Source organism: Notolepis coatsorum, assembly GCF_963971535.1.
Source record: "Notolepis coatsorum genome assembly, chromosome: 16".
Classification (NCBI taxonomy): Eukaryota; Metazoa; Chordata; class Actinopteri; order Aulopiformes; family Paralepididae; genus Notolepis; species Notolepis coatsorum.
In genome coordinates this window covers 110,452,327-110,466,409 of record NC_140180.1, presented here as the reverse complement: position 1 = coordinate 110,466,409, position 14,083 = coordinate 110,452,327, and positions in this window count along the sequence as shown.

Below are 14,083 nucleotides of genomic sequence, written 5' to 3'. Positions count from 1 at the left end.
CTAAACATCTGACCAGAAAGTGATCTGACATGCTAAACGTCTGACCAGAAAGTGATCAGACATGCTACACGTCTGACCAGAAAGTGATCAGACATGCTACACGTCTGACCAGAAAGTGATCAGACATGCTAAACGTCTGACCAGAAAGTGATCTGACATGCTAAACATCTGACCAGAAAGTGATCAGACATGCTAAACGTCTGACCAGAAAGTGATCTGACATGCTACACGTCTGACCAGAAAGTGATCTGACATGATAAACGTCTGACCAGAAAGTGATCTGACATGCTACACGTCTGACCAGAAAGTGATCTGACATGCTAAACGTCTGACCAGAAAGTGATCAGACATGCTAAACGTCTGACCAGAAAGTGATCTGACATGATAAACGTCTGACCAGAAAGTGATCTGACATGATAAACGTCTGACCAGAAAGTGATCTGACATGCTAAACGTCTGACCAGAAAGTGATCTGACATGATAAACGTCTGACCAGAAAGTGATCTGACATGCTAAACGTCTGACCAGAAAGTGATCTGACATGATAAACGTCTGACCAGAAAGTGATCAGACATGCTAAACGTCTGACCAGAAAGTGATCTGACATGCTAAACGTCTGACCAGAAAGTGATCTGACATGCTAAACATCTGACCAGAAAGTGATCTGACATGATAAACGTTTGACCAGAAAGTGATCAGACATGCTACACGTCTGACCAGAAATTGATCAGACATGCTAAACGTCTGACCAGAACGTGAGAAATAACTCTGGTCAGAACTTAGATTAAATACATAATTTACATGACGTACATAATATACCAGATATGATCATAAAGATAAACAGAATATGCCCTAGTGAGAGAATGAATAACAAAGATGGCTCTAGGGCTTTGTTGTGGCTTCACACTAGAACTGGAGAAAAATAACCTTGGGCGTCTCATATCACCTGGCCCTTTGGCTGTTGTTTATAAGAACACCGTCAGACTGTCACCTAGTGTCTTTGCCTAGTGGCCAACCCGTGGCTCGCGAGCCGCATGCGGCTCTTTGTCCGTCAATGTGCGGCTCTTCCATCCATAAAAAAATTAAATAAAAAATATTATAATTTTTTGTTCTTCTTTTTTTTACAATTTTTTTTTTTTTTACTTTTTCTTTTTTTTATGTCACTCATTCCATAAGGACGTAGAATAAACATTTAATTTTTTTTTTAAATGGTATTTGCATGTTCTTGGTATCTGAATCTAGGGACATATATGGATCAGTGTCAGAAATAGTGTGTATGTTACTGGGCTTGAGTAAATTGTAATGAACCAAATGAGAATATCAATTCAATTTAAAAAAATATATTATCTTTGACTGTGAATAACACCATGCTAAAATTTACCAGACCTGAAAAATCTAAGCAAATGAATAAAGGGAAGTTGATTAAACAGAAGGTTTTGTAGATACAGTACTGAATTCTGCCATCTTTTTTATAATGTAAATTTCTCCACCATTTTTCATCGTATTGCAACACCGTTTTTTGCAAGACGTTCACAGAAAGGTAGAGAAACGAACTGCGTTCTGTTTTATTGCAATAACGTTCAGGTTTGTGGGAGATAATCCCAAAAAATAAGAGAAATAAAAAAGTGTATCCAGAAGTCAGATGATTGACAGGGGCTGGTGTGAGCTGGGTAGGGTAGTTTTTCGAAATTCGAAAGCCCTGAGTCTCTTCCTTCAAAACACTACACTCACTTTTGGCTGTGCCACTTCCTCCTGTCAATATGCGCCGGTTTCCGACTCAATGCCCTGAGATTTCTATAATCTTATATTTCACTAATAACAGTTAAAATAATTGGTAAACAAACGTAATGCTGAAAATATACACTTTTACTGTATATCTTGAGCTTAAGAGGTTAACCCTGTGAGGCCCAAATTAAAAAGACATTAGCAACTTCAGAGGCCAGATGGTGGGACATATAAACACATTTACTATCAAATAGCATTGTGAGGCTGAACAACAGGACCAATTGACTATATATGTGCTTAAATTTTTTTAAATAAACATTCTTTTTTTAAATGGCTAAAAGTGATTTTGTAATTTTGCAACCGTGAGGCCCAAATAAAAAAGACATTCGCAACTTCAGAGGCCAGAGGGTGAGACCTATAAACACATGAAGGGTGCCGTGACTGAAAAAAAAGGTTGAGAAACGCTGGTATATGGTGTGGCTCTTTGTGGTACCACAGTAATTTTTGTGGCTCTTAGTCTCTGACTGGTTGGCCACCCTGTCAGACTAGTTAAAGCTGTACAGAGATTTAACACAGATGGACATAGATAACATTTCCCTCACACTATCTTCTTATCTGACTCTGGAGAAGACGGTAAGAGCATTTCCCATAATGTTGCTGTGTTCCTTTCAATTTAGTGCTTTAGTCAAAACGAGTGTATATTGGTGAATATTATTTTAATGCAGACATGTGCTTATCCTTTTCCTGGATATATATATATATATATATATATATATATATATATATATATATATATATATATATATATATATATATATATATATATATATATATATATATATATATATATATATATATATATATATATATATATATATATATATATATATATATATATATATATATATAAGGCTGTCAAATATATCGCGTTAATATCGCGTTAACTCCCGATTCTATTAATGCCACAAATGTTTTTAACTCAAGATTAACTAAAAATTTTTTTTTTTTTTTTTTTTTTTTTTTACTAGACTTCACTCAGGTGTATTATTGATGCTCTCATTGATACTATGTTTGTTTCTGAAGTGTGTGTGTGTGTGTGTGTGTGTGTGTGTGTGTGTGTGTGTGTGTGTGTGTGTGTGTGTGTGTGTGTGTGTGTGTGTGTGTGTGTGTGTGTGTGTGTGTGTGTGTGTGTGTGTGTGAGATATAGAGAGAGAGGGGGGTGAGAGAGATGAGGAAGGGGCAAAAGAGAAAAAGAGCTGGGAGAGTGTGTGTGTGAGGGAGAGAGGGGGGTGTGTGATTAATCAGCCCTTGTGTGTGTGAATGTAACAAGTTCCTAACGTTTTCTTTCCCCTATTATTTCATGCACACTTTATTCATTGTTTTAAATTATTATTTTCTTTTAAGTTATTTTGTGCATCACTCTGTTTTGAATTTGATGCAAATTTGCAATGCATATATATACTAATATATATAGTGCTGTCAAACGATTAAAATATTTAACTCGATTAATCGCATGATTGTCCATAGTTAACTCGCGATTAATCACAAATTAATCGCATTTTTTTTTTAATTTTTTTTTTACCTTAAACAGATCTTTTTCAAGTTCCAAGTTTTAATACTCTTATCAACATGCGAGTCAACAACTGCTTGCTTTGTGCAGCCATTTAACACAAAAGGATGACCCTCATGCATTGCAAATTTGCATCAAATTCAAAACAGAGTGATGCACAAAATAACTTAAAAGAAAATAATAATTTAAAACAATGAATAAAGTGTGCATGAAATAATAGGGGAAAGAAAACGTTAGGAACTTGTTACATTCACACACACAAGGGCTGATTAATCACACACCCCCCTCTCTCCCTCACACACACACTCTCCCAGCTCTTTTTCTCTTTTGCCCCTTCCTCATCTCTCTCACCCCCCTCTCTCTCTATATCTCACACACACACACACACACACACACACACACACACACACACACACACACACACACACACACACACACACACACACACACACACACTTCAGAAACAAACATAGTATCAATGAGAGCATCAATAATACACCTGAGTGAAGTCTAGTAAATTTTTTTTTTTTTTTTTTTTTTTTTTTTTAGTTAATCTTGAGTTAAAAAAATTAGTGGCATTAATAGAATCGGGAGTTAACGCGATATTAACGCGATATATTTGACAGCCTTAATATATATATATATAAAGTATATATTCAATAAATATCTTGACTATAACCTATTTCACTGAAAATAACTTCTTTTTATTTGTATACATTTCCTTAAAATGAGCCAGGATTTTCTTTTATTCCTTTATTTTTTACTCAAAGTGAGGATAATTCAACCCTGTCATGTTCCAGTGCCACACATTAAACATCTACATTTGTTTTTCTCTAAAACTCTCTATGTTTAATATAGCATAGTAGCACGGCTAGCCATAAATGATGTCAACCTATATCCAAAACTCATTACAGAAAAACATCTTGGCACATTGTAAGGAAATGTTTCATATATAGAATTGCCGAATTACACTGTAAAAAGGGAGAACCCTTTTAATGACCAATTGGTCGACCAGCTTCTGAGTGTTCATAACACTAGCCGTATTCTCTATGAGTGTTCATAACACCAGCCCTATTCTCTATGAGTACTCATAACAACCTCCTGTATGTACACTGCTCTTTGAATATTTTGACAAAATGTATACATGACTTACAGTAGAGAATCTGCCCAATGTTACCAGCCAGTAAAACCGCACACAGCAGTCCCAGACTCACAGCAGCACACCTGGAACACCTCATCCTTCTCTGGAAGTCCACTGAAACACATAGTCATCATGAACTCAGGCCTTTTTCTTTAACCTTTTGTAGAGTGGTAGTGAAATGTTAACCTTCTGTAGTGTGGTAGTGAAAGGGTTAACCTTCTGTAGTGTGGTAGTAAAAGGGTTAACCTTCTGTAGTGTGGTAGTGAAAAGGTTAACCTTCTGTAGTGTGGTAGTGAAAGGTTAACCTTCTGTAGTGTGGTAGTGAAAGGTTAACCGTCTGTAGTGTGGTAGTGAAAGCTTAACCTTCTGTATTGTGGTAGTGAAAGCTTAACCGTCTGTAGTGTGGTAGTGAAAGGGTTAAATCAGGGTTAGTGTGGTAGTGACAGGGTTAATTCAGTGTTAGTGTATGTGCTGCTCACTTGTCATCATGTCTGCCTACGCCTGTGTCTGTGTGTTGGCACTGTACCTTGGGTCACAAGTCCTTCCATCGCGAGGCACTTTTTGCCATAGATGTCATCGTCAATATCCATGGTGTCCATGTTGGAAATGGTCTCGGCGCAGTGTTGGTCCAATAGGTCTCGTTTTGTCGGTGTTCCCGATTAAAGGAGACGTAGCAATTATTTAGCTTAGTTAAAGGACAAGTTGATAATGAATCGATTTGAATGCATTTTTTAAATTATGCCACAAACTTGGCACAAAAGATTCCCTCCTGTGAAGACGGCATGCTTTTATAATACATATTTGTCGGTGTCATCGTCTTGTTGGACCGAAACTGATCTCTCATTGGACCAAGCGGTTATGGTGCAAGCGGTAATGGTTATGCAAACATGACCACATCACCCCCACCCTCAGATCACCTCACTGGCACAACGTGGAACACAGGATCGAGTACAAGGTCTCCCTTCTCACTCACCAGTGCGTACACGGTGGTGCCCCTGCCTACCTCAAGGAACTCCTCACCCCCCTGTCCTCCTCACGCTCCCTCCGCTCCGGCACAGCCTACCTCCTCAAAGCCCCCAGGACTAAGCTGCACACCATGGGCGATCGAGCTTTCTGCTCTGCCGAAACCCAGACTGTGGAATGCTCTCCCCAACCACCTGAGAGCACCACAAACTGTTGAAACTTTTAAACGTGGACTCAAGACCTACCTTTTTAGAAAGGCCTTTTATTAGTTTTTATGTCTTATCATATGTTGTTCTGCTATGTGTTCTTCTTTTTTTATATATCTATTTTAATTGTATTCTTTTTAACTATGTAGCACTCTGAGATTCTCAGGAAGGTAGGGTGCGTTACAAATGAAATGTATTATTATTATATTATTATTATGACAGGCTTGGCTTGGGAATCCAGACTGGAGTCGTTCTGGGGTGACTCCAGTTCACCCTGATATGTCCTCTCTCAAATGTCAAGTCAAGTTAATTGTATAACCTATCATTACATGATTCAATAGGCTTCACAAGCCCACAATGGAACAACAAATGGAAGACTGGATATTTTTACTGCATAGTCAAAACTTGCTGTGAACTTGCTGTCAAAGTAAACAAAATTAGGATACATACACGTTGGGAAATCAACCTTTTTGGGGACGTTTGTTTTCCCAGAGGCTATTCTGTAACATTGGTGAGATGCCAGTAGTTTAAAACACTAAACATGGTCTGTAGACGCCGACTGCAGACCATGGGACAAGGGGAGGGACAAGGAAACACAAGTCGCTGGTCCTGAAATGGATCGTTATTGAGAGGATAATAGTATTTATTTTCACATATTTTTAATGGCTCTTCTCGGCAGGACTGGATCCAGCATTTGTTGCGTTGCAGGGCTGCTATTATGTAACCCTGCATGTCCCCATAATACATTTAGGAACTACTGCCCTCTGTATTGTACAAGGATGTCCTGTTGCCACATTCATCACATCTATAGTTTCTTATTCCCACTGATTATTGATTGGAGTCATTCGCTTGACACCCTTACATGACTCTTACATACATACATACATACATACATACATACATACATACATACATACATACATACATACATACATACATACATACATACATACATACATACATACATACATACATACATACATACATACATACATACATACATACATACATACATACATACATACATACATACATACATGCATGCATGCATGCATGCATGCATGCATGCATGCATGCATACATACATACATACATACATACATACATACATACATACATACATACATACATACATACATACATACATACATACATACATACATACATACATACATACATACATACATACATACATACATACATACATACATACATACATACATACATAATACATACAATAGTTACATTTATGTGGGATCCATCCTGTAACATTCAGATTGTTAGAAGTCAATGATATAAAAGTAAGTGCCCGCAGTTTATCATTTCACCTGTTATATATCGCAAATGTGTCTGTGTTCGGTGATTGACTGGAAGAGGCGCTAGGTTGGCTAACGTGATATTTCCTGATTGAGCTAACATACCAACCGTCGTTATTTTATTTCATGTAACGTTACAGTATAAACTAGCATAGTGCCGTTTGTGTCACTGGCTAAATGTGCTGAATATTTTATATACTTATATATATATATGTGATATCATTTGTGTTATTATATATGCTTTTATGTATGACAGTTCTTGTTTATGCTTCAGCCGTTAATTAATTGTTTTACCCATGATCAAATAACTAATAGCAATAAAAAAAGTTGAAGTCCAAGGCAGCTCTACACATTTTTAAAAGCCTTTATTTAATGGCTCACATTATTTAGATCATTTAAAATAAACCAACATGTTTCGGCCTACATAGGGCCTTCATAAGGGTATAGATGAATATATATATATATATATGTAGTGTGAGGATACTGAAGAAGACTATTGTGTTGAGCATGGAGCAGTCTCTTCAAGCTCTGACGAGGATGCTGATGAAAGAGGGGATTTTCTTAGTGATAGCCATGATGATGAAAGAGGGGATTTTCCTACAGATAGTTTAGCGGATGGTTTGAGAAACTGGGCATTACATTTAGGCATTTCATTGATAGCTTTCTCTGCTCTTTTGTCTATACTGAAAGTTAGGGTTAGCTCTGAACCCTGGTGGTCTCTGACGAGCCCTGAACCCCAACGGTCTGTGACTGGATCTCAACAACGAGATGAAAGCCGAAGACAGTCAAGAACAACTACTTCAAGTGGTCATGCTCAAGAATCAAGAGGTTTATTTGTCACATACATACAGGGGCATACAGTGAAATGCGGGTGGTCTTGCCCGCATTGATTGTGCAAAATACAATAATAAAATAGGCATAGAAAAAAATCAAATAGGTAAGACACAAGATATGCATGGTAAAAAAAAGACATGCTGAGTTCCTGAGAAACTGGTTCCTATATACACTACTATACAATATACAATTTACAATTTTAACTCTTAATGTGTCTAAACTATACTATTAGTACCTCCTTCCTTTAAAGTGACTTTCTATTTTTATAAAGTGACATTTTGTTCAAGTGATAGTTTTAGCGGTTGCCGCATGAGTGTGTGTGTGTGTGTGTGTGTGTGTGTGTGTGTGTGTGTGTGTGTGTGTGTGTGTGTGTGTGTGTGTGTGTGTGCGTGTGCGTGAGCGTGTGTGTGTGTGTGTGTGTCTGTAGGAATAACTGATTTTCAAAATGAATTACTAATTCTATAGGCCATTTCTTATGCTGATGTAGGCAATTTTTTTTTTGGTAAAAAAACAAAAAAGTTCAAATTGTGATTTTGGCAGGCGGCTGGGTGGCGCAGCGGAGATTGCGCTCGTCACCAATGCGAGAGACTCCGGTCTCGAATCCAGGTGTCAGCATTGCCTCCGGGAGGGAGGGAGGGAGGGAGGGAGGGAGGGAGAGAGAATGGGAGGGAGAACGGGAGAGAGATGGATCACAAACTCAACTCAGTGGTGGTCATTGTCGATAGCAAGCTGAGGAGGTGACCAGCACATTTTACTTGTATTAGCATGACAGAAGAAGTCTATGTGGAAATGATCAGGTCACTGAGTTCTGAAGGTCGGTACTGAGGTTTACTGTTGTTGTTGTTGTTGTTGTTGTTGTTGTTGTTGTTGTTGTTGTTGTTGTTGTTGTTGTTGTTGTTGTTGTTGTTGTTGTTGTTGTTGTCACCCCCTTCCCCACAACAGAATTTGGGCAGCAATTTAAACGATACTTTACAATAATAACCAAGCAGCCAACAGTTTTGAAGACAAAATAGAACCGTAGAATATCCCCATCCCTGTTATATAGCCGCGCACCCATCTCTCCATACACAGAATTTAGAGAGGGAAAAGAAAACAAGGAATACAAGTGAACAAGCAAACCATAAACATAAATAATAATAATAATAAACTTTATTTGTATAGCACCTTTCATACGAGAATCGCAGCCCAAAGTGCTTCACAGCAGTAAAATAGACATAACATTTGCATTAAATAGACAGAATAGAAGTAATGCAGAGTCTAAGAAAAGGGGTAAAAGCAATGTAGACAATAACAATGGTCACACAGTTTAGAACCTGACAGTCTTTCTTCCAGTTTGATACCCACACAGTTTAGAACCTGACAGTCTTTCTTCCTGCTTGATGTCCTTAGTAGAACACCCTTACCTTCCAGGTTTATGTAGGTAGTGTTGAAGACGAGCTTTGACCTGGTCATAAGTTAGAAAGGCCATGTAGCCTGGGTGGGTCACTGCCAACTGGTTCCAGTTCCTTATTAGTGACCTCCACGGCTAGGGGAGAGGGAGAGAGATGGAGAGAGAGAGGGAGAGCGAGAGGGAGAGAGAGAGGGAGAGAGATGTCATGAACTGAACTAGTGGTTATCTTTTTGCGCTATGATCAGGTTAATATAAACACTGAATGTACCTGAAACAGTCTAGTGAAGATGTCAAACTCAAACACTGAGATGTGGTCGTTAGAGCTGAGGTCCACAGTGGACTTCAGGGCCCTGGACTCCATCCCTTCCTCAAAGGCTTGCACACTCTGCAGTTGCTGCTTAAACCTAGTCCACTGTACTATAGACCTGGTAAAAAATAAATGTAAAATAAAAAAGGAACGAAAGAGAATGAGAGAGGGAGAGAGAGAGAGAGAAGGGGAAGATAAAGTGAGAGAGCGTGACATTGTAAATATTTGGTTGGTTGTATTCTGACACATTCCGATTGTGACTAAATCACAACCATCAGCAGCACAGCACAAAAACAATTCTATAACCTGCTACGGTTTGTATCAAGGGGGTTACTTAGTAGCACTGGCGGACTCAGGGGGGGGGGGTGCGCCCACGGTTGAAAAACGTGCGCTAACGTGCCCTTTTGAGTGGGGGGAAATTTGAGGGTGTGCCCTATTGGTGCTTTTCCAATGGTCTAAACTTAACCATGTGCCCCACGGTTAAATAATGTCATGCAAAAGTGCCCTTTTGAGTGGCAAGAATTATAGAGGACGTGCCCATTGGTGCCCTTCCAATGGTCTAAACTTGACCATGTGCCCACACAGTTGAAAACATCGCGCTAAAGTGCCCTTTGAGTGGCAAAAACTATAGAGGATGTGCCCATTGGTGCCCTTCCAATGGTCTAAACTTGACCATGTGCCTCCACAGTTGAAAACATCGTGCTAAAGTGCCCTTTTGAGTGGCAAAAATGAGAGGACGTGCCCATTGGCGCCCTTCCAATGGTCTAAACTTGACCATGTGCCCCCACAGTTGAAAAACATCACGCAAAAGTGCCCCTTTGAGTGAAAAAACTAGAGGATGTTCCCCTCCAATGGTCTAGATTTGACCATGTGTCCCCACAGTTGAAAACATCGCGCTAAACCTAAAGTGCCCCTTTGAGTGAAAAAACTAGAAGATGTGCCCCTCCAATGGTCTAAACTTGACCATGTGCCCCCACAGTGGAAAACATCGTGCTAAACCTAAAGTGCCCTTTTGAGTAGCAAAAACTAGAGGACGTGCCCATTGGTGCCCTTCCAATGGTTAAACTTGACCATGTGCCCCCACAGTTGAAAACATCACGCTAAAGTGCCCTTTTGAGTGGCAAAAATTAGAGGACGTGCCCATTGGTGCCCTTCCAATGGTCTAAACTTGACCATGTGCCCCGACGGTTAAATAATGTCACGCAAAAGTGTTAGCTACAACTCTGAGCAGCCCCGTCACTACAATATTCCATCCATTTAAGTTTTCAGTCTTAGACACATCCCCTCTGTTCAGATGCCAGAGGGCTTAATGCAGTCTGAGCTGTAACCCTGCACCCTACTGATGTGTGTGAGGTAGGTAATACAGCAAGCTTTCTTTGAAGTTGCAAAGATTGAGTTTGTTTTACCAATTATGCATTACTAAATACTAATGTGTGTACACTGCAAGTGCTTTTATTGATGGCAGTATGTTTTAGCCTAGGCTACTGTAGCTAGCTAACTAAACAGGTACCTTGCTTAGCTGGTAGAAATAAAGTGTACAAATAATTTTTGGACTATTTGCACAAAATATACCGATAGCACTTTAAAGTTCAGTGTGAATTGCTTTTGAAAGCTTTGATTGATTGATTGATTGATTGATTGATTGATTGATTGATTGATTGATTGATTGATTGATTGATTGATTGATTGCACATTTTATTAACAGATTGCAGACTGGGTACAATACAGTACAGCTCAATACACACAATTGTTAAGAGGATGCAGACCAGAGAAAGACTTTCGTCTTGTTTACATCAGGGTCCCCCATTTTCAATTCATCATAACATATCATACATGACATACAGATAGACAGTACTGCTACATCTATACATTTATGACATACCAGATTTACAAATACAGTACTGTTTTTAATACAAGAAGAGTCTAAAAAAAGAGAGTATATACATTTGATGAAGAAACTGTACATTGGAGGAGGTTGGTAGGTAGGAGGTTGGTAGGAGGGGTGGAGGGGGGGGGGTTGGGTAGGTGAGGTGGGGTGGGGTGGGGGGGAAACTGTACATTGGAGGTGGTGGGGTGGGGGGGGGGGGGTAACTGTACATTGGATTATCGACTAAACCTTACTTCCCAAGAAGAGGGTCTCGTGTATTATTGGGTTTAATAGGACATTTATTGTACATTGGAGGGGGTTGGGTTAGGACATTTACAGGGGTCAGTTTCGAATTGCAGTCTCTCGTAGGTGCTCTTTGAGAGTGGTTTTGAAAGTGGGTAGTGATTCACATTCCTTTACAGCTGTGGGTAGGGCGTTCCACATTGATGTGGCATAATTGCTAAACTTAAGAGTGCTAAACCTGTAGAAATCGTTGGAAAGGAGAGACGCACAATTTCTATCTTGCGACAACACCAAGTAGTGTGTCATTTATTATCTTTTTAGCACAAGTGACAGCTGTCAGATCTATGCCGTGCTAAACTCTGACAGCTCCTCGTCACAAAACATTTTATCAATGACATTCCACCAGCGCGTCTTCTCTAAGCCCAACCCCCAAAACCAACCTCATTACATTTACATTTTACATTTAGTCATTTAGCTGACGCTTTTATCCAAAGCGACTTACAAGTTCTGTGCGACAAGACAGCAAGAAGGGTATAACTCTATCAGCTGAGTAACAATGTTCATCAAAGTGTTGCGTGTTACAGTGTAGGTTAGTTTATTAGGACAAGTGCATGACAGTAAGGTTAGTCGGGGTTAGATTTTAATTTTTTTTTATCATTTCAGATAATGGTTGAAGAAGTGAGTCTTTAGTCGACGGCGAAAGATTGGACGGGATTCGGCTGTCCTAACTGGGATGGGTAGTTCATTCCACCATTGTAATAATAATGCAGGACCTGTTGCAGAGGTCTTTATTCGGCATGCAACGACACTCAATGTTTTAGTGGTACACACAGCGGTTAGTTTAGCACACACACCGGAACACACACGCATGCATTGTCTCTTTAGGATTGCAGATGCGATTTGTCTCTGCGATTAACCCATCCCGTCGTCCTTCCCCCCCAAGGGCAGCCGGGAGCAGACAGGCGTCAACGTGAGCCGCGCCAGGGGACCAATCCAAGTGCTCCTGTCCGTCTTCGTCAAGGACGCCACAGCGTTAGCGATCTGTTGTTGTGCATGTTTTTCCATTGGGTTTATCTTATCGGGGGGGAAACCCTTGCAAGCACATGCAAACATGCAAACTCCACACAGAAAGGCCTGGGAGATACCCCACCTGAGTACCTGGCATCATGGAAACCTGGTCCCCAAGCGGGAATCGAACCCTGGACCTTCTTGCTGTGAGGCGAGAGTGTTAACCACTACACCACCGTGCCGCATTGTGGGGCAAGGACTGAGAATAGGCGGCTTCTCTTTGATGACCCTCCGGGAGCTTGGATAGGAGTAGATCTGAGGCGGCCAGAAGATGCAGAGCGTAGGGGTCTTGCGGGTGTGTAGTTAGAGATCATTGACCGGAGGTAGGCGGGAGCGGTTCCCTTTGCCGCACAGTATGCTAGGTCGAGGGCCTTGAAGCGGATACGTGCAGCAATGGGGAGCCAGTGCAGGTCCCTAAGAAGTGGGGTGACATGGGCCGACTTCGGTAGGTTTGAGATCAGGCGGGCCGCTGCGTTTTGAATGAGTTGAAGAGGCTTGGTGGCAGTGGCCGGGAGGCCAGCTAGCAGTGCCAGTGCTAGCAGTGACAGTGCCCCATCAATACATCAAAACAATCTAATGGTGAATTATGTCCATAGCACCCACTACATACGTCCCCCCAGAATTCATCATAACAAAAGAAGTCAATGAACAGGAGGGCGGAGAACTCTGCCATAGCGGCTCCGCCTGACCCCTGTAGCGGCCGGCGCCGCTGTAGGGAAAACCTTAAGGGCCCTACGGCCACTCGGGCACAGGATAGGTGGCAAAGGGGTCTCGTGGGCCTTACTCGGAAGACGGGGCAAGGTAGGGGGTCGTCCCCGCCGTGGGGGCTGGGCCAGTCCAACAGGTTTGCCCAATCCACATGAGCCGGTTTAAGGCGGTCTATGGAAATGTGTTCCAGCTCCTGCCCATGTCCACAACAAAGTACTTGTCTCCAGCCTCCTAGACACGGAACGGACCGTCGTATGGAGGTTTCAAGGGGTCCCGGTGGGCATTGTGACGGATGAAAACATATTCCGCTGACTGCAGACTTTTAGGGACGTGCGACCGGGGAAGGCCGTGCTGTGAGGTGGGGACCGGTGTGAATACCTTAGCCTTCTCCAGAAGTGCTGTCCGCTGCTGGGCTGCACACCAGGGGGCAGTAATGTTAGGGATGAAATCCCCTGGCACCCGCAGAGGCTGACCGTAAACCAGCTCGGCCGAGGAGGTCTGAAGGTCTTCCTTGGGGGCCGTCGTGAGACCAAGCATGAGCCACGGGAGCCGGTCGACCCAGCCGCTGTCAATAAGGCTGGCCCGAAGTGCTGCTTTCATGGAGCGGTGAAAGCGCTAGCATAACCCATTGGCCTGCGGGTGGTATGACGTAGTCCGGTGTAGCTTCACACCCAGGCTCTTGGCGACCGTGTTCCAGAGCTCGGATGTGAACTGTGGGCCCCGGTCTGAAGAGAGGTCGGCTGGA